Genomic DNA, 25,463 nt, shown 5'->3' with positions numbered 1-25,463 from the left:
GCAGCAGCAGAGCTGCAGAGTGCCAAATGAGTGCATCACAGCTGCTGGGGAAATGTGCTGTCATCTCTAGATCTATTTGTCATCTCTTTATAAGCCTAAATCTGTTTTCAGTTGCATGTCACTAAATAGTTTGAAAACAAAAAAAAAATCTGCCAGCTTAGTACTTCATATGTCATTTAAATATGCCTTTGTTTAGACTGCTATCTGTTCCCACAATGGCTCTTACCCTTCCACACTGTTTTGTTGTATGTTGTGTGAGGGATGAAGGTTAGAAATGCAGAACCTATCTTTACATATCCATATGCATTTGTAAACTCGAGAGTCCAAGAACCAAAGCAGTGGCATCCCTTTCAGTAAATATTCCAGGCTGTATGTGCCATATTGCTGAATATGGTTAGCAGACAAAAATGCCCTACCCTTCAGGGCAATCGAGCAACCCATGGATAGTAAATTTCATGCAGAATTAAAGAGAAGATTCTAACAGGTTTCAAGTAAAATTTTGTCAAACCAGTGTTCACTGACTTACTCCTATTTATGATGTTTCTCTGTGCATTTGCATGAGCTACCTGTTCTGTAGGTCCTTCAAATGTTAAAGTAGCATGAAGTGCTTGTAACTAGTTTGTTAGTAACTTAAACTCTGTGACATTCTCTAGTCATTACATCCAGGTATGTGTTTATGAATACAGAATACACTACATTGTGTATTGTATATTTGTAAACACACACCTGAATATTGTTGCCAACATTAGACTGATATTTTAGATTGACTTTGACACTTCAGTATATGAACTTGCTTGATGAAAGGCTGTCCAGGTAGGAAGCACCTTTACCTATTCACTGCCTACTTCCCTAAAAAAGTGTTTATGACACAAGAAAACTCAGAGCGAAATACCTGTATTTCTTCTCACAAAATAACTGTAGTGAAAAAATTGAAATAAAGTTGGTAGAATCATGAGCATGTAGTAATACCAATTTTGACCTGTTGATTTCAAAATTTTTTTATTGCTATGAATGGTATTGTTATAACCAGAAGAACTTCACAGCAATGCAGTAAAGTTAAAACATATTAATTAATCTATGCTTAACAATGTACAATATTAGCCATTGCTGAATATGGGCCCTGTTTGGCAGCTTGGAGAAAGGTAGGAGATAACGAAATGCATGACCCTATAATAAGCACTTTTTGTCTTTGGTTTGTTCGATGGGTTTTGTGTGCTTGTTTTATTGAAAGATATAATATTTTTTTAGATCTCTTTATTTCCAAAAGTGGTATGAAATAAGAACTTTATAGAAAGGTCTCATGATACACCAAGCAGAAAAAGAGGCTGCTCAGTAATCTCTCTGCAGAACAAAATTCCAGCCTTGGAATCTGCTGACTTTGATCTTCTCTGGCTGTTGCAGCTTTGAATGCTGCCAACCCTGCAGCATTCAACATCCAACCTCATTGACAAGTCTCAACAATAATCTCTGTATGTTAAACAGCACGGTTTGAAGCAAACCCAAAAGGAATACTTTGCTATTGCCTAGTGCTTTTGCCCATCTACCTTGATATGGAATAAAAAAGGGCAGGGACAGAGAAAGAAAACTTGCCTTTGTTTCATTTATTGCTTGTGACAGTTGTCTTCTGATTCCCTTGGCTCAAGAAAGGTCATTTGTTTTGCACTCCTAATCAAAGTATATAAAAGTCTTGCAAGTATGAGTTAGTTACCTCTCCAACACAGAGGCTAGAGAACATGTGAAGCTTTTTGTGAATTTTTTGGACACTGGCTTTCTTGCTGAAAGGGCAAATCTAAAAAGTTTGCTTTGTCAATAGCTAGATTTCTGTATTGCTGAGGTTGTGATCTGTTCCTATATAATTTTAGCCATGTCACATGGATAATCCTCTACAGTGATACCTTTCATTGAATAGGAGCTGTAAAAGGTGAAGAAGCCCTTGGTCCAAGAATTAAGTCATTCCTTGTGGTTTAGGTCTACTACATTGAAGCTGCTTTCCTCAGCGACTCTGCATCAAAATTACAGAAATCTATTTCAGAATTCTTGCATTTTTTTCTCCACTTCAACAGTTCTCCTCCTTGTAATCTTCAAATTAGACATTTATAAGGTGTTCTGTGACCAGACTCCACTTATTTGTACATTGCAACATGTATGTGTGTCCCATAGACTGCAGGGTGCAGGGTAAGATCATGTTTTGTCATCTTTATTCTTCCTAAAATGAGATAGGAATTCTCTGAGTTGTTTTTAAAAAAATTTGAAGTAATTTACATGTGCAAATATAACATATATTAATAAAAATTATATAAAATTACATTTATTCAGTATATCTAAATTTCTAATATAAAATGGTCCCAGATAGATATACTTATTTTTAAAGCAAGGTGGAAATGTGTGGTACATGCACAATGCCTTTCTTTTGCTTACAGGTTACAGATTATTTGCTTACTTAACAGAGATGGAGTAACTAAGATGGAATATGTTGTGTCCTGGGGGCTTTAAAAAGAAACTTTGGAGAAATTTAAATGTATTCTCATTAAACACAATAGGCCAGATTCCAATACTAAGCTGAATCGTTCTGATCCAATTGTATTAAAGTGACCTTGCCATGACTTGGGCATTCCTGCCAGAGAAATGCTTCCAAGATGAAGCCTCTCCAAGTGGCATACAGAAAAGTGCTATTTGCTCTTGTCTGACCACTGCAATCTCTGCAGTTAAGAAGACACTCGCAAAGTGTTCACTCAATGTTCACTCAAGGCTGACCTCCCTCCTGATAAGGGCTGGGAGTACACAAAGATGTTCAGAAGCTAAGGCAAAAGGTTCAGCACAGCGTTGGATGTGCACCTGCACTTTAACAGCAGAGGTGTGGAAACACAGCAGGGTGACCCTCAGCAACCTTGCACTGCCCCCTGCCCTGCGCTGCATCAGCTGTGACCAAGGTGCACTGCTACCCTGCCCATTGCTTTCCAAGGCATCTCCAGGAACAAGGGGATGGTGAGTCCCAGAAAAACCTGAGTGAAAACTGGGGATACAGGTTTTGGCCTTATTGATCAATAACACACTGACAGAGAACACTGGGGCTATACAAAACACAAAGTACACAAACTGCTGCTTTCCCCAGAGCGCACGATTTTATGGGGCCAGGGTCATATATACAGGATTCATCTGGTCAGTCTCAGTTACGCTCAATCCCTATGTAAATACCATATAGTATACATGTATCTATAAACTTTTAGAGACCTAAATATTAATTGGGTATGGTGGGCACCATAGATCTGTTAAATTGACCTGATAACTCTTTGTCACCAAAAGAGTGATGAAGCTCTGTTCCCCTTTCTCAGGACACTCAGTGGTCATGATATCCTTTAGACTCCACTGTGAGCAGATTCATTTCACTAAACTGGCAGAAAAATAAGCCACTAGAAAAGGAATAATAGTGTTCTGATCATTCAGTCTTCTATATCCAGTCATGAGTGGGTCTTCAGACCTCCAGAACTAAAAAGTAAGTTAAAAAAGAGGGAAAAAATAAGGGAAAAAATGAAAAAAATCTGAGAGTGATGTGATGAGTCAGAAAAAACATGCAATCTGCAGAATATTCACAAGGTAATTGCTAACAATACCTCTATGGGACATTAATTCTTTGAATTTTGAGTTAAAAATCAAATTTCTGTTGTGGATACTAATGTCTAGTTGTAAGGGTCATTTTTGTAAATTCACAAGAAATAATTTGATGAGTAGCTGAAATGAAGATATCTGCATCCATTTGAACTTGTCTTCTAAAATAACACAGGGTTTAGGCTGGAAAAATGGCCTAACAAAATTCTGGAAGTATATAGTGTTGGACAGCCAACTATAAAAATAACTTTCTATATCTCTTCCTTACATCTAGTTTTAATCTAAATCACGTTTAGAAGAAGGATGTGGAATTGTAAATACTCCACTAGGTGCCAAGGTAACACTGTAATTTAATATCTGAGCTACACTGCAATGGCACAATTCAAGGTGCTTCTGAAAGCAGATTTATTTAAAAAAAAAATAGATCTTTACACGATTGTCTATCTATACAGCTCAAAGCCTAGCCTAAAGATCTGATTACTGTTCTCATTACTTCTATTTACAGTACCTATTTTTCCATTTCAGGATGTCTTTTCCCCCAAAATAAAGCTTTCTATGGCAAGTGATAGAAGGTAATACTTTCAGAAACATTTGAGTGACTTACATTTGCAAGGATGCTACATGCATGTATGAATCCTGAGGGACAAAAAGTTGGAAGCACCATATGGTGATGGCTGGTCTTTGTTATGGGACTGTGCTTATGGATTGCACAATGGGAAGGCAGAAAAATTCACAGACCTATCCTGCTGGGCAGGCTCACTGCTGTGATGCCCGCTAAGGGAGAGAGCTCAGCCTCACACTGTCTACTGTACTGTCTACTGTGCTTCTTGCAGTAATACTCTCAGTCGCTCAGACAATGAAAATCATCCTTTTCCCTTGATGCTCTACATATGAACATTTTTCATGGTATACATTTCACTTCTATTTTAAATTTATTTCCTTGTTGAAATTAAGATTGCATTCAGATAATAAAATGGAAAACAAGACACATACTTTTGTTGAAATATTTTGATCTAATGATTCCAATGAATAATTTTTAACTTTATGCAGCGTAAAAAAGTGCCACTGTTCATTTTTATGCTTCTTTAGTCACTCCAAGTAGGTTCTGCCACAATAAACAGCCAAAGGAAACACTTTCCAAATGAAAACTGACATATCCTCCAGTTCCCTTTGACATAAAACTGCTCAGACAATTTCTGGCTACACTTTTGCTAAATTCTGTCCATACGCTGCAGGGTGGGCCAGTGTGGGAATTTTGAGCTATATGTAGCTGAAGAATGGCTCAAGAAAGGTTGCTGGGCAGCTGCTCATTGATGTCCTGGTAACATCTCTGATGTGTCACTGTGATAGTTCAACCAGCTCATGGAGGTGACAGGGGCTTGAGAGTCTGACATTGCTGGGTTAGCCTGAGAATCCCCTGTACATCCAGCCTAACTCTACCTAACTCTATTCAGATGAGCCTGTCTCTACCAATGAAAATTTAATATTTTATCTTCTGTGATTTTTTTCTCAAAATGTATCCATTTCCTGAATGAGGACCAGAGGCTTCAAGCCAGTGTACACCCCATGCAATTAAAATCAGTAAGTGTTCAGTAAGTATTAGGTCATACAAGTTAATATGTTACCTCACTGCCTAGAATCATAGAATGGTTTGTGTTGGAAGAGACTTTAAAGATCATTTACTAGTTCCAGACCCTGGTCTTTTCAAGAATATCTTCTATTAGACAAGATTACTCAAAGCCCCACCTAACCTGGTCTGTAACATTCTGAGAGATGGGGCATCCCCAACTTCTCTGGGCAACCTCTGCTACTGCCTCACTGGAAAGAATTTCATCCTAGTCCAAACCCACCCTCTTCCAGCCTAAGGACACTGTTCTGTTACTATGTGTCCTCGTAAAAAATCCCTCTCCAGCTCTCTTGTAGGCCCCATTTAGGTACAAAAGGCCTGAACAACCCTGACTCTCTCAGCCTTTCTTCAGAGGAGGGGTGGTCCATCCCTCTAACCATCTTGGTGGCCCTTCTCTGGGCTTACTGCAACAGCTCCATGACCTTCCTGCGCTAGGGGACCCAAGAGCTGGATGCAGCTCTCCAGGTGGGATCTCAGAAGAGTGGAGGGGCAGAATCACCTCCCTTGACCTTCTGGCCACACTGCTTTAGATGCAGGGCTGGCTTTTGGGCCTGCAATAGCCCATTGATGGCTCTGGTCCAGCCTCTCACCCACTTGCACCCCCAACTCTTTCTCAGCAGGACTGCTCATGATCCATTAATCCCCCAGCCTGTGTTCACATCAGATGTTGATCTAGGGGCATCATTATGACTCTTTCTGTACTAATAACAGCAGATAGCAAGGTTTTCATACATATCCTGTTATAAACAACTCAGACCCTGAGTGGGAATGAGTAGTAAAAGTTTTATTGAGAACAGAATAAAAATACACAAAGCAGGAAGGGCGATGCCAGCAGTGTGGCTTGATGCCAGGGGCTCATTCACAAAATGGTGGCTCTGCCTTTTATTATCTGGGAAATTGCATCAGCTAAATAAATATTTATGAGCAGTCATACATATTTTAATATTTTTCTTATATATACTTGGCCCCAGCCAAAGTCTACCAGTTGACTCCTTTGTAGTCCATTGTTGGAGTCCTTCTCACAAACCAGTTTTTGGTGAGGTGTTACCATGCCAAGTTCCCCCAGGGACAAGCCTCCCTCATCCCCGGCTGTCCCACTGACATGTCTCTGATAGCTCTGATAGCCAGAGTTGTCTGGTGGCAACAGGGAGGGGAGAAGAGAGGATTGAAGGGAGAACAAAAAGGGGTCCAAAACCAAGCTACAATAGAGTCACATATCAAAAGAACTTTAAACTTTAATAAATCCTTTTAGTACACAAAATCATTTGTGAGAGCCAATTACCTCACCACTCATCCATAACATCCTGATCTTGCTACTTTCACTGATGGATACTAAAACTGAGTACTTTAAAACAGTCTTAAAGTCACTACACCAGATCAAGATTCCAAGGCAAAGATTGCAAATTTCAGTCAGCTGGTAAGAGTGTCTTGTCTGAGTTATATCAGCCATACATATTTGTAATGAATGAAATGGGTCTGGGAACAGCATCACAAGATGGTCAAGATTGAACAAGCTCACTAGAGGTCATTTTTCCAAATCCAATATCCAAACAAAGTAATCTGGAACTAATTACACATGACAAGAGTGTCACAGCTCCCCACAATATATGATTGTTTAATATTAGGATACCTCAGCTGTGAAAACTGTGGGTGAAACTTTGAAAAAAATAAGTTCAGGCAGCTTTTGAACGTTTCCAAATATGGAGGCTTCACAATGACCCCAAGCAACAAGTTCCAGTACTTGCTTACATTCACTGTGAAAAAGTGTCCTGATGTTCAGAGGGAACCTTTTATGTGTCAGTTTGTGCCCATTTACCCTGATCCCATCACTGGACACTGCTAGAAAGAACCTGGCTTCATCTTCTGTGTTCCCTCTGTGTTCAAGGAGTTTTAAGTCCTCCTTGAAGATCAGGTCCTGTGAATATAAAATTACTTGGGGGTAATTTTATAAGGCTTTACCCACCAATTCTTCCTGTCAAGTGACTACAACAACTACTCACTACCATATAGGTTACCCATGCTGGTCTGCTTTTAATCTTTACCTATAAGGTTTCAGTTGGCTCATCATCAGTGCCTAGATAGAGCTCCAGAAATCTGGTCTTTCACATGAAGGGTGGCTCTTCATCCATATCTTCCCACCTGGTCCTTCCTAAGAATCTTGTGTCCCTACACTGAAGCACCCTAGTAATGTGAACCTATCCACAACTCCTCCACAAGGAGTACTTGTGGGCAGAAGGCAAAGCACAGTACTGACTAATCTGGGTGTTTAGTATAGATAATGCTATTTCTAGGTACTCTCAATTTATTAATATAGACATAGACTCAGATTAACTTTAATTCAAATGAGGCAAAAGGGAACTTCCTGATTATTATTTTAATTGTTGCTTTAATAGACAATCAAGAGCACAACTGGTCTTATTGCTCTGAAAAAGAACAACAGTAATACAACTTTGCATTTCAGACACTAATTATACACAGCCTCAGACTATGTGCTGTCTAACCCTGAGGGCAGTACAATCCCTTGCTTTGCATAAAGACAACAATATTGTGATGAGGAAATTATTTTCCCGAGATAGTATTCACTTTAAAGACCAGTGTTTCTTTTAAGGTAAAGAGGAAAATCAAAGCTGTGGGAAAGTAAAAGTTTGGCAGCAGTGTAGATTTATACTTCAATAATTTTTTCTTAGATTTTTAAATGAACATAGGTTTTTTATTCCCTGTCTAATAAGATTTGAGAGGCATAGTCTTCTCTCTGTCCATTAGTTGAAAATAATGCTAACTTATTTTCAAGTCAATTTAGAGGACCCTTTATGGTTACACTGCTAATCCAATTCCATCTCTTAAGGCACAGAGTTAGAATCTAGCTGTGTAGGACACAAAGCTATAAGAGTGGCCAGTCTCTTTGGCCTGTGTGAGAGCTCTAGTAAGCCCGTGGTTGTAGATTGGGATATAAGAGGTCTCTCTTCACTCAGGTCTCTGTCTTAAGGCCATACATCTCCCTTTTGTGTCTCTTTTTAAGTCCTAACTGAAGCCTGAAACTTTCAAAGCATTTATTTTTTATCCTGATGAGAGGCTTTGAATGACTCTGACAGTGTTTATCCATTTATAAACAGAGGGAACTATACAGTTATTCTGCCACCTGTGGACATAGTTTGATATGGATTATTAAAAAAAAAAAAACAGGAAAAAAATTAAATTCTGTGTCTTTGTACACCTGAGGATCCATATTAGTCAAATGATCTGAATAGTGTAAATTTAATTAAGAACTTAGGGCAGCCTTTTTTAATTACCTGACAGACTCAAAAACATGGCAGAAGCAGATATCCTGACTATGTCCATGATACTTAGCTTATGTGACAAGTGGAGCACTGCTTCACACAGATGGCCTTCATACGGAGAGTTGGCCATTGCAAGAGGCATGGTTTCTGAATCAAATGTGGGGTCCTGTCCATCTTCTGTCTCCTAGTGTGGTAGAGGTTCCTGCAGATATGTTCAACTGCAGAAGTGTGAACATTCCATGGAATTTTGAGTCTAAAATGGTCACAAGTGCTCTTCTAGCTAACTAAGGAACAGGGAAATCATTGGCATGTTCTTGGGCCTGGATTGCACAGTAGACCCCGAATTCTGCTTGTAGGCTATGTTGGAAAACAAAGCAGTTCATGTATCTCACTTCTATGCCCTACCACACATGAAGATTCAATAACTCTTGTAGAAGAAATAGAGCTGCCTAAGGTATTACCATTTTTACATTTCATTACATGAGAGGGAGTAATAACACATGAACAAACTACTGAATTTCTTACATTTTACTGGGACTGGTTAAGAACCCTTGTCTACTGGCAGCACTGAGTCACATGTGACCTAGAAATTTACTGTCCCAATACTCATGGTGCATGAGAACCTCAAGGACCGACACAATTCAGCTGAAATGCTCTACTAGTCAGTCCCTGGTTTCTTGCATTTTTTAAATTCAAGAAGCAAGGAATTGCCTCCAAGAAGGACCTTCTAGATGGAATGCATTTTTCAGCTGCTGTGATAGAGTTCAGTGGTATTCAGAGTAATCTGCTCACATTCTAGCATTCATTTGGGGCCTAAAAGGGTGAAGGAAAGCAATATGGATAATTTGTTTGCACAGGAAATGTGATTCTTCCCTTTCTAAAAATAACCTTTGCTATCATAAATATTTCTGAATGACAAAATAGCATATATCCATTATGAGCTATGGAAAGGACCAAACAATAGTCCAGGCACTCAGCATAGTACTTTTCAATTGAGATTTTTACATGTGGTCTTTTTCTCTAAAGTAAAACATAAACTGACTAGGATTTCATTATCTGGCTCCCACAGCATGTTGTTTCTAGTTCTATAATAAAAATATCAACATTAAATAGTAAACACCTAAAACTAGCTAAGAGGAAGAGAAATTCTTATAACAGGAAATATTTTGCATATTCAAAGGATTTTTTTTAAATTTTCTTTCAGTAAGTATGAAATTTTCATTTGTTTTCCTTCCCTCTTGCAACCTTTAGCTGTTTCTATAAAGGGAATCGGGAAAGCAATAAGTGTTACAGCTCCCTGCAATATGTGATAGTTTAACCTTAAGTCACCTCAGCTGTGAAAACTGTGGATGCAACTTTGAAAAAATGTTTTGAAAGTGACATCACAATTATTTTGTCATGTTTATATGTTTTTAATAATTCTGCTTCCAGAAGAACTGATATTTCTTGAAGCCACAGAATAATGATACCAACTGTTAAAAGGATGCAGTTTTACTTACGCTGTTTTCTCTGTCTAGTTAGCTAAGAGACTATGGTGTAGCTTAATGCAACAGAATAATTACAGTGATGCTTTAGGAAGTCTCAAAAAGCAGAGGTACTTCTCCTTTCACATGGCTGCTTTTGGGGAAGAAGCCATGTGTCCATGTGTGAGGGAGCACAGCAGCATGATGGCAGATGGAAATAGAGTAAGACAGCCAAGAGAAGACTTGGACAATGTGCCACAGAGCTCAATAAATCTATATGGTCTCTTTATGCTCTGCAAGGTCATAGATGACACTGACACTGGTTTCCTAGCAACCCACTCTACTAACCTACTTTTGTCCCAATCACTGGAGAATGACTTTAATGCTCTGAGCTGTGTTTCAACATGTGGAGGAAAGAATCAAATTGATGCTGGTTAACCGCTGATGTGCAAAATGCCAAAAAGCATTTTGCTGGTCCATCTCCCCTCTATATGTCTTGCACACAGAAGGCTTTTTTAATAAAGAACAGCATTAAAGAACTCCTAATTTTCACAGGAATATTAATTTAATTTAAAAATGTAGACATATAATGTGAAGAGACATATGTGTTAGTTAAGCAGGTATATAATACTAGATCTCAGTGGAAAAGAATCTACCCCAAACAGGAGATGCATATGATATTAAAAAATAAATACGTAAAAAGGAGAAAAAAAAGTAGAAACTAAAAAATAGGAAATTACAAAGTACTTAAATGATTAACATGGGTTTATTAAGCCATAGATAATGTAGTCAATTAATTTGAAATGCTTAATGTGTCACAAAAAGAAAATCTAAATTTAATATACCTGCCATAAAAAACCATATATATTGCATGGAGAAAACAGAGTTTTTAAACAACAGTAACTCACTGACACAACCATCTTCTCTAGCTGATAAGTAATATGCATATGGTGAATAGGACACAGCTATATATTGTCAAAGAAATGATGTATTTGTGTTTTCCTCTTCAAAAATTTTACACAGCCCAATTCCAAAACAGATGTCAAATGACACAGCAGAGTAAATCATGCACAGCAAAAAATTCTTTCAATGAATTTTGCCTTTTTCTCTGCTTTAGTAATGCTCCAAATTCTAACTAACCATATTTTAGATTTATATGATCAAATCTTTTAATTTTATTATTCAAAATTCCAATTCCTGAATTTTATTATTCAAAATTCCAATTCCTAATTATAAGTCACAATATTAATTCTTCACTGGATAACTGCAAATATTTATAAGAATCAGATGAAAAGGCACTTCTGTGATTTTGTAAAAAGTATTCCTACCCAGTCGTAAGATGTAAAACTTGAAAAAGAACCACTTTATTTAACATGTAGCAAATGAAAACTTTCAGAACACATGTACTGTATAAATCTCAGCTCTGATTCACATTTGGTAGGACTTTAATTTCAAGCAGACAAGCAACAGTACTGTGGTTTAACCCCAGCCATCCACCAAGCCCCACACAGCCTCTCACTCCCTCACTCTCCCACCAGCAGGGCTGGGGAGGCCATCAGAATGGTAAAAATCAGTAAAATCCAAACAAGTAATTGGTTGAGATAAAGCAATTTAATAGGGAAAGCAAAAGTCACACATGCAAGCAAACAAAAATAAGGAATTAATTAACTGCTCCCCCCCAGGCAAGCAGGTATTCAGCCATCTCCAAGTGAATGTAATGGTGACTTGGGAATAAAAACACCAGCAGTCCAAATGTCCATCTTCCTCCTTTTTTTCCCCACTTTGTATGCTGAGCATGATGTCATATGGCACGGAATAGCCTTTGGTCAGTTTGGGTCATCTGTTCTGGCTGTCTCTCATCCCAGGCCCCCATGCACCCCTACCTCTCCAGTGTGGCACTACAAACAGAAGAAAAGGCCTTGATTCTGTGTAAGCACTACTCAGAAAAAACTATCTCTGCAATATTAACTGTGTGTTCAGCACAAATCCAAAATGCAGCCTTGTACAAGGTGCTGTGAAGAAAGTTAACTGTACCCCAGCCAAAGCCAGCACAAATAAGCATGGGAGGTATGACTGCTTCCCTTTACTTAACAAAACTTGAAGTTTTGCTATCTAAAAAACCTTGTGCTAACTTTTCCTTGTCCACTGCCAGAAAAACACAGTGGATATATCACTGGATCAAAAACTACTGAATATTGTGGTGATCTATTTGAGGGATACTTACTGAGCTGAGATGGAGATTTTCAATTGTGCTGAAACTGGTCTCCTCTATGACAGGTATTATCATTAACATGAGAGAGCAATTTCTTTAGTGCCAAACACAGTAATTGCCTATACCTTGGCTATTACCACACACAGAAGACTGGCAGATACAAGGAGTGGGAACTGAAAGATCACGAGATCATATACCACATATGTAGTGTCCTGCCTCTCACTGAATTGAGTATGTCATGAAGATTCTCCTAAACTGTTTTGACTGTCAGTGGCATTCTGAGGCCACAGCTAAAAAAATAATCACCAACCAAGTAGCAAAACCCACTAATAGCTGTTCCCCACATAGGATTTGGAGAGTGGAGAAACATGCAGATTGGCAGTAACTCCCTCACAGTGGGGCATGGTCCTTAAGGATTACTTTCTCTCAGTTACACAGGATGGTCCTTAGGTGGGAAGAGTTTGAGCTCACATAAAAATAGCTTCTGTCACTCTCATTTTTATCCCACAGTGGATTTGGGTTGCTGATGTGGTTTGAGGTGTTTTTTCTGGTTTGCTCAGCTGTCATTTATAACCTCAGAATAATGGCATTATGTAGATTGAAGGGAAGAATTGGAAGTTTCTAGCCTAGTCTCCTCAGAGCAGGAAAAGTGAAGAGTGGATTTTTCAGTCTTGTCAAATAAACATCTTAGTATCCCAAAGGACTAATCTTTCATAAGCTCTCTGGCAGCCTCTTCCAGTGTTTGATAATCCTCATGATGATTTTTTTTCTCCTTAAAAGTAATAGAATTTTTGCCATATTACAAGTTTTTGGAAAAGTCTCAGCTCATGCAGAGGACTTATGAGTCCTACTCCTCCAAGAAATTTTCTAGGAATGACAGCTAAATTAAAGCAGACTATATGTGTGGGTGTGCTTGTTTAGCAATGAAAGAAAAATGCTAAATGAAAAGCTGATCCTGAGCTCAGCTGAATTGTGTTGACTAAAATATTTCCCAATTAACAAAGGGAGATTTGAAGGAATTGTTAAGTCTCTATACATTATTAAAAACAAACAAATAAAAACGGAAACAAAAATTTTAAACATACTTCAGTAAATATTCTACAGAAGCCTGCGGAAAACAAGCAAAAAACTAAGCCACAGAGGTATGCTGTGCAACCTCAGAAAAAGCAAGAGAGAGAGAGATCCTGAACACAACTGGAGCTCAAATCAGCCTTGATGAAATCTCCTCACACTAAATTCTAGAAAATAAAATCCCTTAGTTACCAAAAAATGTATTCATTCCCATCCTCAGTCTCTTCTATGTGATTCTAGTCCAATCTCCTTACACCTCAAAGGGCTGGACTGAACAGCCTTTCTTTAAGACAGTTTGATGATATTAAAATATTTTTCATGGCTGCACCATTTTCTTGCTTTCACTGTTATTTCAGCTTCTAAAAAACATCTTTTCAGTCTTACAGACATTTCACTTGGTTTCTTTAGACTTATTTTCAAATGATACAATTGTTTGGACTAACACTATCTGTATGTTAGCCAACCATGAACCACTGAACACATGCAGGAAAACAACTTTCTTTTGAAACCCAAAAGAGTGAAAGTAAGGTAGTTTCAAAGTTTCACTTACTTTCAGCTTAGTTATTCTGCAGATTTATATCATCAGTAAGGTCTAGCTGCACTGTATGGTAATACAGATCTTAAATCTTTTCACACACATCAGCACCTTTCTAAACTGCTGTAGCTGAGAAGTTGGCACAACTGTAAATTAATATGCAAATGAATATAAGAAGCAGTTAAATGCTAATTTATTATGTCACTCTGAGTATAATTTTGATTCTAGTAGAACTGAAGTACATGCAGAGTTAACTCATTAGCCCTCCCTAGTAAAATAGATATGTGTTAAAATATATTAATGTTTTCAGTCTGTAGTTTTCAACATTTGCATAACTAATAACTAATACTAATAAAAGTAGACATAGTTAATAAAAGATGGAATAATCTTATCATGAGCAAGGGGTGAAAGAAAACATTTAACAATGATTTTGATGTGTTTGCTTCAAGTATATATATACATTTCTGTAAATACACCTATTTATGACATGAAAAACCAAACAGGTATGTGGATCTATATGCCACTTTTCTGTGGATCAATTAGCAGACAGGCAAACATTTTTTCTCATAAAAAACAGGATAAAATATCTCTATTTATCTTACTTTATATTTGCAATAAGCAAAGAACATAGATTTAAACAGCTACAGGTCAGCTGGATTGAAATTTACCTTTTGGTAACTTGTTCAATTCTAAGCCAGATACAGATAGATGGACACTCACAGGAAAAGACTGAAGAAACCTGGCTTGTGTGTTAATGGGCAGAAGAGTTAAATTCCACAAAAAAAAAATTACATAAAGTGTGAACTGTACTTATGGCTGTCATGTCTTGCATTTAGATTCACAAACTGTAGGTGCTAAAACGAGACAAAGCTGCTACCAGCACTCATAAAACTTAGATACACTTCCTGATCCTCAGGGAAGACAACACATCAGATTTTACTTCTTCTCAAACTCAGAACTGGAAGCCAGTTGCTCGTTTTTAAACTAATTAAGTGGCTGGTGCCAGAGATAACCAGTCTTAGAAAAGCCCTCCAAATTATTTATGCTTTTGGCAGCTGTAAAAGGAATCCTCCTCGGAAACACTGAGCATGGTTCCTCTAGCTAATCTTGGCAACAGCTTAAATATCTTTCTCCCATCTGATTTTCTTTTCTCTTTTTATCACCTGAGCTCTGATACTATATGTATCACTGCTCAGCTATTTCATCTGTGGTAGGAGGGGTAATGCAGATAAAATAAGAATCTAAACACATCTGCAGCTGTTTTTTGAATCCAAAATTTTCACACAGAATTGAATATATCCAAAAGTGTTCTGTGAATATAACCTAAACTGAAAACCAATCTTCTACAGTATTTATATACTCCTTCTTCATGGTTTGTTGGTTGGTTGGGGTTTTTTGGGGGGTTTTCACATGTGTTTTTTTTTATTTAAAGTTAGAGAGAAAAATTTCTCTGGGAAGAGCAGCTATGAAGAAAAACTAATTTAAAAAAAAATATTACAAATATTTTCCTAAACTAATTTGTTGGGGTTTTTCAATCAATGTACCTACATTGAATAATGAGCTTAAAAATTCTTAACCATGTTTGAACAAATACAGTGCATTATCAGTGATGGAGAATTACATAAAACGATGTTATTTTTTTGAAATATACAACTTAGATGTAAAGTATAATATTTTAATGTATTTGTATTTGCCAAACAAATAGGTAAATAGTAGTTAGTCTAACCTTTCTACACTGTTAATAGTTCCTATAATATAGGTCATCACTAAATCAATCCAGGGCATGTTTTAGTTAAACTCGGTGAGAATTTTCTGTAAAACCAATTATGCTTCTCCACCCATGAGGCAAAATCCATTCTTCCAATCAGCAGCACTGAACTTCATTTGAAAGTCTCACAGAATAACCCATGATACAGTAGGTATAGATTACTGAGGCACTGTATTTAAAAAGATACTAAAATTATCACCTTTATGTATACCCCCATCTAGTAGCAGAGCATGGATCAAAATTCCTTTTGACCAATTATCTCTTATATATCTGTGACCAAGGCCAACTCATATCTGTGAACATATGCACAGCTACCTACAAATATATGTGAATAGTTAAAAACACACATTATGCATAACATGTGGAAAGAATGTTTATGTACATAATTATGCATTCATGTGAATAAGAATCTTTACCCAGAAAGAAGTTCACAAACACAGAAGTGCTTCTGTACATTCTACACTAGCAGATATTTACTGACATTTTCCCTGCTTCATATAGTTAGTCCTTTAAGAAATTATGTGGTACAGTTACTTTTTACAGGCATATTGTAATAATAGCTGACTGTAAAGTGAGTATAATGGTATTCAGTAAATATGCATGTACTTTAAACAGTATAAATACTTGAAATACAGTAAGCACCAAAATTTTGGTGAAGGGGGGCCAGAGCATGGCTTATCTGTGTAAAAAGGGCACAATCAAATTGACAGCCACAGAGCATGCATGTACGTGCACTGCAAGTTTAGCTTCATTCTCATGTACAACAGCAAATTAATCTTGGGGGATGTTAATTATTTACTTTTCTAATCTTCACAGGAGTGTCCAATAGAAATGAAGGTCTAAATAAGTAAGCACAAAACCTGGAATTCACTCATCTGCTAAAACACTGTGTTCATGGTTCAGGATTGACATTGCCCAGTTTAGTGTTCCCACACTCCAAACCATGTGCTGCTCCCTCACACTTCCAACAATTTCCCCATGGAGCATGCTGGAAAGGAGAATGGGAGGCATAAAAGTCAAAGCTCATGTGTCAATAAAAATTTACTGGAATCATTTGATGACAGACAGTATCAGCAGCAACACTAATGACAGATGCAATAAAGAGACGAAGGATTTGCAGGCAATGGAGGCTGGTGTTGTGTGAACTACTGCCAGGGTTCCCCAGCTGGAACAGACACACTGCCCCCACACCCAGCATTGATGTAAGGTGGTAAAGAACTACTGCACCAACTCTTGGGCAGTTGTTTTGCACTGCAAAATTAGCCTTATCCTGGCTGGAATAGGTATAAGGCATGGCAAGAAGACAGGCAATTTTGATCAGACCCTCATGTTAGCTATTAATTATGCCAAAAACTGGATATTACTGTCTCTAACTACTGAGAGAATGGAGATTCTCTTGATAGTGTGAGAACTAACAAATGGTATGTAAACATAATTTTTTTTGTTTCTTTTATATTGCAAGTTAGCCTGCTGACTTTAACCTGTAAGATTTTGTCTTGGGTTGAGTTTTTACTCAATTGAACTATGTCCATATAAACCAGAGTTAAAGCTGAATTATGTAGGCTTATTTTGCTCTTTTGGGTAGGTTTAACAGATGATTTAAACTCATATTCTTAGTCAAGATATCAATAAATCATTAATTCATTATGTGTTGACTATGTTTTCCATGTATTTATTGATACTGCTTCTTGGTTTTAGTCACAAATATCTCATTTTTGACTGAACAATAAATAAACAGCAAACTTAGAATAATAACAAATGAAAGAAATGTAACTTTAGGATGGCCCATTGTCATTGACAATCATATATGTGTATATCCATCTTAAATATTCGGAGAATTTTCAAAAGCAGTCCACATATAATCTCTGAATTCTGACCTGTCTACAGCTAGTTTTTTGGCTCCCTAATAAAACCCAGGATTTCTACTGAGTTATGCTGGACTTGTATGTCACTTCCAGCCACTGCTATGATAGTTAGAAGGAATTAACTTCTGGAGTTGTCTTCTTCATAGACAATCAGTAGTGGATGGTTACTGCATAGCTCTTCTTGTTGTAATAATTACTTCATAGTAGCACACAAAATATTAGAAAATAAACCAAAAGAAGTTTTTACATTGAAAACTGCTGGAATTGTTTGTCTGTAAAATTTTGAGATATTGTCAATTTTCCTATAAACAATATGTCATTTTCCTGGGCATCCATGAACAAATGTGTTTGGAAGTAAGGGTTAACTCAAGCAAGGCAAGTAGCCCTGCATGGTCTTCAGCCAGCTCAGTCCCACCATGCTAATGCATGAATTTGGTCCATGAACCTCTTAGCCACTGTGTTTGGCTAGTCTGAACTCAGATGTGCCTGTTTGGAGCTTTGATCTTTCTGACAGATCACAAATTGCAGACATATGTTATGTGAATAGCTAATTTTCAGTTTGAAAGAATCAAATGTAGAACAATAATTAAATCTGTACTAACATATCTGCTGAATTAAAGAGAACATAGCTGATGGTACCCTTTCAACCTAAATATCTGACAGTTCCTGTACTAATTTCTTGGAGGAAGAGCTTTGCCGAATGCCATTCTAGGTAATACCTAAATCAGATCTTTTTTAGTATGCCAAGCATGCTATTGATAATACACAGGAATGAAAATATACAATTTAACAATGCACACAGTACAAAATGCCACATCTTAATTTGATTTGGAACAGAAACTCAAAATGCCCTTGACAATTGAAATCATAAAAATGTCTGGTATTTGGTGCCAAGTCAGACACAGTTTTGGCTGTGAATTCTGTTTTCAATGAATCACTAATCTTGGTCTGGTCAGAGACTTCAAAGCAATCATGAATTAGATGTCAAATTACATTACAAATGAGATCAATGCATAGAAACTGCCTTTTAGATGCAGACAATCAGAATGGTTAAGTAGGTTTGCTAGTTTTTAAATGCCATGTTTGCTAGATTGTTTGCTGCTATTGCATCTCACATCACAGTGGAGAAAAAAGAAAAAAATATTTAAGGTATTTGGCATTCTAAATGTATTCCTTCTTCACTCAGAAATTCAGCTTGATTTTACTTTAAGTCTAAAAACACCACAAAGTCACACAAAAGCTTTTGTATATCCCAATATTATGGTTTTGCATGTGTGTTTCCTGAGGTGAGGAAAACAAGGGAATAAACTTCAACTGCCGTATTATTTTTTCTGACATTTCTGGTTTAAAACAGAAAATCAAATGTCTGCATAGTTACTTTAGAGTCGTGTTTTCCTTTACTCTTATACATGTACCTTTATATGAATAAAAAAGGTTTGATTTGTATGGTGATGTTTAAATCTGTAAAGAATTGATTGCCTTTAGTGATTTTAAGGATATTTCAATGATGATAAATATAGAGCACACAAGAAGACTCATCAAGTGTTGAATATAGTTTAACTTTATTCTTTTGAAAAACTCACCTTTCTGGATCTTAGAGAAATTGATTTTTGTTGAAGGAAAACTTTTGTTGGCACCACATATTTCAATGCTGTCTCAAAGGGTGAGACAACAGATAACTTAATTGAAAATTGAAAATAAAAACAGGGTTTTAGAACAAATACCTACTTAGTATTATATGGGGCCAGAAATTAATTTGGTATTGGGCCTTTTCTTCATGTAACTGACTTTACACTAATTACTCCCCATGAAAATAGCTTAGGTATACATTTAAGAATGCTTTTTCAAGTTTAAAATGCTTAGGAGTTTTTCTTGATTAGGTAAAGATTTTAATTTTGTCAAATTGAGATATTATTGAGGCAAAATAAAAATGGGCAGAAAAGCAGTTGAATTAAGTTTACATAAAAAGAGATTTAAAGCCACCTCAAAACAGGCATGAAACAGAGAAAAATTTAAAGCCACCTCATACCAGACTTCTAAATTGAGTAGTTCCTGTCCTGAATAGGTTAGTGGTTGCCATTTGTGCATAAACATGTTGTCAAATATTCATGGAGATACCTCACACCCCAGGAGTTTCATAACATATTCTCCCTATTTGCAGAAGCAATTTGTGTTTATGTACAGGGGTTCTGCATTTTAAGTGTCAATACTGTATTGAGTTTGCATAACAGAGCAACTCTTCTCTAGCTGCCAAAGAGTTGCATCTGTGGTCTACTATAAGTAATGGAAACCTTCACCTACACTACCAGGATACTGCAGATCAATCTTCAGCTGAAGGCAAAAAGAAAAATTTTCTCCTCCTGAACAAGTGATGGGGTATAAGATAAGCCTAGCCAGAGTTTTTTTTTTTTTTTGTTTTTTGTTTTTTTGTCCAAAATCTTCTTAAAAACCCAAACCAACAAGTTGAATAAAAAATTTTAAAACTTTCTAAAAAAAATCTTCACAAACCTTTGGGAAATCTTCAGAAAAAATATATTTCTGGCACACTACTGGACACTGAAGTATACTAAGCAAACATCTTTTCTGTGTAGCTCTGTTTATTTTTGTCATGTCATAAACATTTTCACTGCATTTTCTTTCATCAGAGGCATTTTTTGTTAGTCATTCTAAACACGTGTGCTGACAGACCATGTGAAATACTTGAACCAGCTGAGCACAATGTAGACTTTGAGCCCAAAGTCAGGTCCACAGTTGCAGTAGGAAGGCAGTAGAACAGAACAGCATTTTACTCTGAATAGGACAAGTAGAACAGGACAGCACAACCTCGAAGAAATAGATAAAGAATCTAACTTAGGCAAACATGAGTAATGAAGATAGCAATCCATCTTAGCTCTGCTATTCTGCCAAAGCAGAAGTTGTATAAATAGCAAAATTTCACTTACTCACAATCAGGGGTCCAGAAGCAACTACCTAAAAAGGACACGGGACATTGAAGACAGACCCAAAGAACCACATAAGGACTTCCATTAAGGGCAAAGCCATTTAAAATAAAGTAATATATGTGCATCAGGTAATCAGGGATAGCTGATGAGTATGTATGTAATTACTGTTTATGATAAAAGCTGTGTTTAGAACTGTGTTAGAAAGTTTCCATCTGGCTGATTTCTGGCTTTTGATATTATCCATATACATGCTAGTTTGTTAGATTACACATTGGTTGTGGGTACAACTGAGGAGCACAAACTACAATCCAATATAAAATTTTGAGATGTTATTTTGAAAGTGAGAATCAAGAGGACTACATCTAAAAGTATGAATTGCAACTAGCATAATTAATGATTCTGAACCACTAATATAATCCATGTGATATTTTTGTAAATATGTTTGTGTGACCATGGCACTGTGTTGTTGTCTGGATATTTCAGGACAAAAAAATCTCCAGAAAGGATTCAAAGTGATTAAACTACAAACCTCAAATTAATGTTTACCTCTGGTTTGCAATTACTGTACTTCAGGAGCACCAAATTTTGCTGAAGAGACTGATAACTCAGTGTTCATAGTGCTCAATTCAGTCTCAAGTCCTATGCTAATGGAGCAAAAGGCTACTTCAAGACTTGTGGATAGTCAAAACACAGGTCTGCACACTTTATAGACAAATTCTCATGGAACATTGATTGGGAAGTTGTATTTCTTCCTTCAAAAATCTAATTCAGCCTACAGCAGATTGTTTTATTTGTAGAGCCTTCTGAGGTCATCTGTTGTATCTATAGTAATTTATTGCATTGGAAATCTGATGGTATTTATGCTTAGCTGTTTAAGCCACCTTGAAGATACCCAGCCATCAAGTCTCAATCTAAGTTACCCCAGTGCTAGACCTGGGGTATGAAGCATCAGGCTCATGTCACAGAAATGAACAGGCTAAGCCAGGGGGGCTGGGGCTTCCTGACAAGTAGAAAACAAGTCCAAGTGAAAGAGTCAAATGCCAAAAAGCAATGAGATAGAAGCAAAACCTTTTGATGATATCACTTCATGGGCACCAGTACATCCAGGAAAAGTTCACCAATATATTTGTAGCTACCATATAAGTTCACAGTTAACTTTCAAAGGACTGAAATCTTGCTTCCACGTTCCTCGTGTTTTCTAGTACTTATTTACCGGTTAAACCAAACTTGTCATTAATCACTTGGGAAAGATTTATAATAATCGGTTGATTAAGCTATCCAAACATGACCTTGGATTTTTAGCTGACTTCGTTTCCTCTCAGAATCACAATTTTAAAAAATGGGGGGGAAAGGGCAACTATTATCCAGCATCTGAAACCAGAGTAACACATGTGAATGGACATTTCTTTGTATAGACAGATGTGTTGCCAAATTTTTCAGCCTAATCTTGCAGTGTTCTTTGTAAATACCTCTGTGCATTGGGTCCCCTGAATGCCTAAGTAAATCTCTTTATAGCACTACAGTTCATTCAGGAAACCACAAATTCAGGAGCTTGAGAAGAGAAAGGTACATTTCAGAGCCTAATTGCTTTTGTTTCCAAGCCACCTGTATAAAGTGCATGGTCTCTGAGCTCTTGTCATTTATCCTGTCTTCTTTCTCCTTTCCCCACTGAAATTAGTTCCACAATAAATTGTTGCTAAATCTAGATGCCTCAATAACTGTTTGAAGTGTTGGTAAATAAAGAAATAAGATCAAATAACTTATTTGTCAGGCATGCTATGTTTCTCAAGGAAAAAAAAATATAGACTCTAGTACTAAGTTGTCATTGGAGAATATTGAAATAATTCAAAATAAAGCACATTCAGTTTGAGATTTATAATGAGGGAAAGTTCATTAGCTCATTTGCAGACAGAATAAGCTTTCAAAGAACCATGAATCTATGACAAACAGAAACAATTATATCTGATTTACCTTGTTGAGCAGAAGTTACATTGACTTAATTAGGATATACCACTGAGCATTCAGGTTCATAGTTTAGTAACAGTACAGAATAGACCTAGACTGATTTTAATTTCATTTAAACAAATAAAAATTACTGGAAAATAATAATAATTTTCCAATTAGTTTTAAGAGTATTTTTGCCTTGGAAGTGTATGTTCCTTTCAAAACACATATTTGTTTTTTAAAGGCAGTAACTAAAGCAGAAACGTGACATTTAGAATTGTATAATTCTTTAATATATAGCTACTCCAGTATAAGTATTAGATGTGAAATATTTTATTATTTCTACAGCTATGAAAAGTATATTGCTAGAAAAATATACTATAGGAAATATAAAAATATATATTTTCATATATTTCTCATATACTATATTATATAGAAAAATATACTATATACAATAGAAAAATGCATAATGTAATCAATCAATCCACCATAATCTTCCCATATATGTTTATGGAGATTATGGAGCTCTGGAAAGCATCTAGTAAAATGTTTGTTTAATGCACATGAGGACAATAGAACAATCATTTTTCATTCAGCCATCTACTGCCTGCTCAATTTGGATGTCGTCTTCCTTTAATAAAGGTACCTTAAGTCTTCAGTCAGGGGAATAATTTATGTTTTACATTTTTTCCTAAAGCATAAAAATATAGACCTGGGAACTAACAACCTGTCAGCCCCACCTCTGCCTAGGAAAATCATAGAAAAGATCCTCCCAGAAACTATGCTAAGGCATATGGAGGATAGTGAGGTGATACAGGAGGGACAGGTCAGCCTTACCAAGGGAAAATCTTGTTTGACCAGTGCAGGGGCCTTCTATGACATGGTGATTACATCACTGGACAAGGGAAGTGATATCATTTATCTGGACTTTTGTATCGCCTTTGACACGGTTCCCCAAAAATATCCTTCTCTAAATTGGTGAAATAGGTGACATTTTTGATTAGTGGACTGCTTGGTTGATAAGGAGTTGGCTGCAGAGGTGCATGCAGAGGCCAGTGGTCAATGGTGTCATGATAGACATTGATGGCAAGTGTTGTAGATCCCCCAAGGATCTACACTGGTTCTGGTGCTATTCAAAAACTTCATAGTGCCGTGGACTGTGGGATTGAGTGCACCCACAGCAATTCTGGTGTTGACACCAAACTGAGTGGTTTTGTTGAAACACGTGAAGGCCAGGATGTCATCTGGAGAGACTGGCACAAACTCAAGAAGGGGGCACATAGGAACCTCATGTGGTTCAACAACACCAAGTAGAAGGTGCTGCACCTGGATAAGGGAAACTCCACTATGAACAGATTGAGAGCAGCCCAAGAGAAGGAGAAGGACTTGTGGGTTGATGAAAGGCTGGACAAGAGCCAGAAATGTGTGTTGGCAACCCAGAAAAACAATCATGTCCTGGGCTGCATCCAAAGAAACGCAGCCAGCAGGGCCAGGGAGCAAATTCTCCTCTACCAGCTCTGGGGTCACTAGCACAGGAAGGACATCAGCCTAGTGGAAAGAGCCCAGAGGAGGCCCTCAGGATGATCAGAATGTTGGTGCACCACTCCTACAAGTACAGGCTAAGACAATTGGGATGGTGAAGCCTGGAGAAGACTACCCTACTCCAGTCTTTTTAGTACTTGAAGGGAGACTTAAAAAAGGCTGGAGTAAGATTTTTTACAAGGGCACATAGTGATAAGGGGCAGGGGTTTTGAACTGAAAAACAATAGGTTTAGAATAGATACTAGGAAGAAATTCTTTGCTGTGAGGTAAGCAGGGAAGAGACACAGGTATCCAGAGAAACTGTGGATGCCCCATCTCTGGTTCAAGGCCAGGCTGGATGAAGCCCTAAGCAGCTTGGTGTAGTGAAAGGTTTAGTGTGAGTTCCTACCCACAGCAGAGGGGTTAGAACTAGATAACCTTTGAGGTCTCTTCCAACCTTAACCATTGTATGATTCTCTACAAGCTTCAGTGAAATTTCTGCTTTGGCAGGAACAACTCTGGACTAATTTTCTCACCTCCTCCTCCTCTTTCCTGATGTCTGTAGTGCTGTTTCTTTCACTATTTATCTCATTACTTCCATGCAGCATTTTTAAAATTCTTTCTTTAATATAATATCAGAGAGACAACACCACCTTGGCTAAGGGGCTCAGGTGTGTCCTATGGTGTGTCCACTGGAGCTGACTGGAACCACCTGTGTCAGGCACAGGAAAGAGCCTGGCCTCTCCTCATGGAGGCTGCCTCTGCAGCATAGCTCCTTCCCCACTAACACCTGGGCAACAACAGGCAATACAGATAGGTTTGCATGATGCAATACCTAAGCATACTGGAATGCAAATAATATAAATTGAATTCTTGAGAGCTATAGCTAACTATTGGAATATTTACTTTATGTCATTAAAACTTATTTATTTGCTACTTGAAACTATGAAAGCATATTTTACTGCTTATCTGAGAGCACTCAGCTTCACTACATACTACCCCAAATATTTATTTATTTATTTTTAAAGCTAACAATAATGGTTTCATTGTTCTGCTAGCCTGAAAATAAGTGTGCTGAATATTTGCCATTTCTGGGAGAGATTATTGTAGGACCAGTTACACTAGTTATTAAATTGTGAATAAGTAGCAATTATGGTTGTGTCTCATATCAGCAAGGTATCATTTTGTGCAAACAGCTTTCAGCAGAGGAGTTTTGTTGCTAATAGTCCTTTCTCAACAGGACAAGTGACACACTGACCATGGTCAACTTGAGCTACATAGTTTCTGTAGCACTTAAGTCTCACCTTAACCAATGATGATTGCTAATGATTCTGAATGTCCAACAACAGAAGATCCTTTAGGCAATGAATTTTGATTGTTCTGTTCATAAGAGACTTTAAAATATATGAAAAGAGGAACTTTAAATGTCCCCTGATCCTATTAAAGGGTCATTATTCCAGGTCATGAATGCATTGCACTGTTAATGTACTATAATAAATGCTGACGACCATAAAGTACCAATTATGGAGAGAGGCAAACAACCATCTACGTTATATAATAAATTATTCAATTACAAAATAGTGCAGGAAAAAATGAGATATTTTTGTTCAGGTCTTGTTTACAAGTTAAGA

The sequence above is a fragment of the Lonchura striata genome, chromosome Z, assembly GCF_046129695.1.
Source record: "Lonchura striata isolate bLonStr1 chromosome Z, bLonStr1.mat, whole genome shotgun sequence".
NCBI classification, from domain to species: domain Eukaryota; kingdom Metazoa; phylum Chordata; class Aves; order Passeriformes; family Estrildidae; genus Lonchura; species Lonchura striata.
Note: the sequence above shows the minus strand (reverse complement) of the source record.